Source organism: Myotis lucifugus, unplaced genomic scaffold (genome assembly GCF_000147115.1).
Source record: "Myotis lucifugus unplaced genomic scaffold, Myoluc2.0 scaffold_50, whole genome shotgun sequence".
NCBI lineage: Eukaryota > Metazoa > Chordata > Mammalia > Chiroptera > Vespertilionidae > Myotis > Myotis lucifugus.
The window spans coordinates 5,755,839-5,758,738 of record NW_005871098.1 but is presented as its reverse complement, the minus strand read 5'-3'; positions in this window follow the sequence as shown (position 1 = coordinate 5,758,738).

Genomic DNA, 2,900 nt, shown 5'->3' with positions numbered 1-2,900 from the left:
TTGATGTAGGCAGATGGTACGATATGTGCTTACTCTGCATCTGATTTGGGTGGCCCTTCCATGTCCAGTGGTAGGGAGTCCAGAAGCCCACATTGAATGATGACTTGGAATGACATGGGCTTGGAATTAAATGACTAGCTCCAAATCACAGAAAGTTAAACTGTTTCTCTTTTATAGACTAGAGACTGAACTAAAATTGCATAAAAACAGTCTTTCCAGCAGTAACTGTGGTTAAGCATCTGGAAGGTAGAGAATGTCTCCCGTAGGTTCTTGGTGGTCTTCATGGGGCCCATTGTAGAGCCGAATATTTTTTATTGAGATTTGCATTATTGTGATTACCTATATGTACTGCAAAGTTTCTGGCAAAGTTGCAGACTATGGCTTTTCAAAATTTCATGTGCAAATGAATCATCTGTGATCTTGTTAAAATGAAGAGTCCGATTGGAAGGTCTGGGTTGGAGCTTGAACTTTTGCAATTCTAAAAAGCTTCCAGGTGATGTTGGTAGTCATGTCATAGGACATACACATGGTCCTAGGATCATACAGTGAGGTGTACACATTTATTAGTATACTAGAGGCCCGATGCACAAAATTTTTGCAAGGGGCTCAGCCCTCGCATCCCTGCCTTCATCCAGAAGGTTGTCCAGACGGTCGTTGTGCTATTTGGTCTAATTAGCATATTAGCTCTTTATTATATAAGATTTATTTTGGGCGAAATAGATGCCCTCCCTTTGACTTCCCACTGGGTCTTCCCTTTGTGTGGTCAGACAGTTTCTACTTGCTCTAGCAAACTTCTGTTTTTGAGACAGTCACAGCCAACTTGGGGATTTCAGAAGGTTGTGAGATTGGCAGAGAACTCTCATCATTCTGGCTTGCTGTTTTATGCATGCTTCAAAGCAGTAGTTCTCCAAGTGTGAGCCCATTAAAAATTTATGCTGACACCCACCAGAAGGGCCCCAGTACTCAGCAGTATCTTCCCTCTCTTACTCCTCATTCTCTATTGCATTTCACAGCTGTTATTCCAGCCTTGTCCACATTCCTCAGGCTCTCTCTCTTTTTCCCATTCCTCTGTATCATATAATCTTTCCTCCTACTTTGTGGACCTAGAGCAGTAATGGTGAACCTTTTGAGCTTGGCGTGTAAGCATTTTGAAAAACCCTAACTTAACTCTGGTGCCTTGTCACATATAGAAATTTTTTGATATTTACAACCATAGTAAAACAAAGACTTATATTTTTGATATTTATTTTATATATTTAAATGCCATTTAACAAAGAAAAAAAAATGAAAAAATGAGTTCGTGTGTCACCTCTGACACGCGTGTCATAGGTTCGCCATCACTGGCTTAGGGCGAAAGCAAAGTGGGGAGTAGAGGTTAACGTGCCTGACTTAATACAAAATAAACACCTGAAAATGACATCATATTGGACATATTCTGGCAAGCAGTTTAGACAGTTATGTTTTAGTTTTAGACAGTGGTATGGCACCTAGAAAACATCAGCCACATCCCTTCTCCCATATGCACATGCTGGCTAGGAGTCCCCACGTGGGCTGCAGTCTCATAGCCACCATGGTCTGCAGGACCTCCTTCTGCCTAAACTGAGGTTCCTCTAGTGCAGTGGTTCTCAACCCTCTTAATGTCACGACCCTTTAATACAGTTCCTCATGTTGTGGTGACCCCCAATTTCATTGTTACAAATCGAACATAATTAAAGCATAGTGATTAATCACAAAAACGATATGTAATTATATATGTGTTTTCCGATGGTCTTAGGCGACCCCTGTGAAAGGGTCATTCGACCCACAAAGGGGTCGCGACCCACAGGTTGAGAACTGCTGCTCTAGTGTTTCATTCATGTGAACTCAGCTCCTGGTACCTTCAAAAGCTTCCTACAAGTCTAATGGTTTATCCACCACCTGCAGAGCAAGCAAAACCAAACCAAAACAAAACCAAAATTGACCTGTGCTCTGAGTTTTATGCTTTGTGTTTGTGAAGATGCCTGGTCATCATCCCACATGAACCTGCCTTCTTAGACTTACTGAGGTGTGTGACTTTGAGGCCAGCCTACCCTTGGTTCTTTTGAGAAATCTGGCTAGGTGTGGGAACCACGCCAGAGTCCCAGGACACTCAAGGCTAATTAAAGTGTGGAGACCTTGTTGATAGTATTCCAGATGGCCAAGACCACTTTGAACATGGGAATTTTAATCAAAATGTCCGAGGACTACACAGCTGCAAGGCCACAGCGATCTCATGGTATGCTGTGCCCTTCTATAGTCAAATAATTGATGTCATTGTTGGCAACTAGTCTCCTTTATCTAAGCAGTATTAAAAGTATATTACTAAGGCTAGAGAGCTCAGATGGAGCTGAGAGCAGTACTGCTACGATGTGAGGCTAAGAGCTCATAGAGAGCTCAGATATAGCTACCATGTTAACCAGCCAGTGTGCTGGGAGACTAGCTCAGAGGTAGTTACTATGTGAGGCTACAGATTCCAGACAGTGTTCTGGGCAGAGAAGATAGGAGAAGCTGCTGAGCCAGTGAGACTGGAGAGGCTGCTGAGGCAGAGCTCTCAGGTGCCACTACTACGTGAGGCAGTGAGTCTAGGGGACAGCATGTGGCTGCTCAGATAATAACTCTGGGTACAAGGACAGCTAGTACTGTGTGGAGAGATGTGTGTTTACCAGCAAGTATGTGGCTGCCTATATGGGATTGCTGTGAAGGACTGTTTTGTCTGATGGCTATATGGCCAATGGCTTCTGCAATAAAGACTCATTCTTATATACCCACAACTTCTCATGGCTTCTCTGTTTAAGACCCGATATCCAAGAAGGACCAGCCATAGGCAGAGGGGCTCAAACCCAGCAGTTAATATAGTGGGCAGGATTTGAGAAGGAAACTGC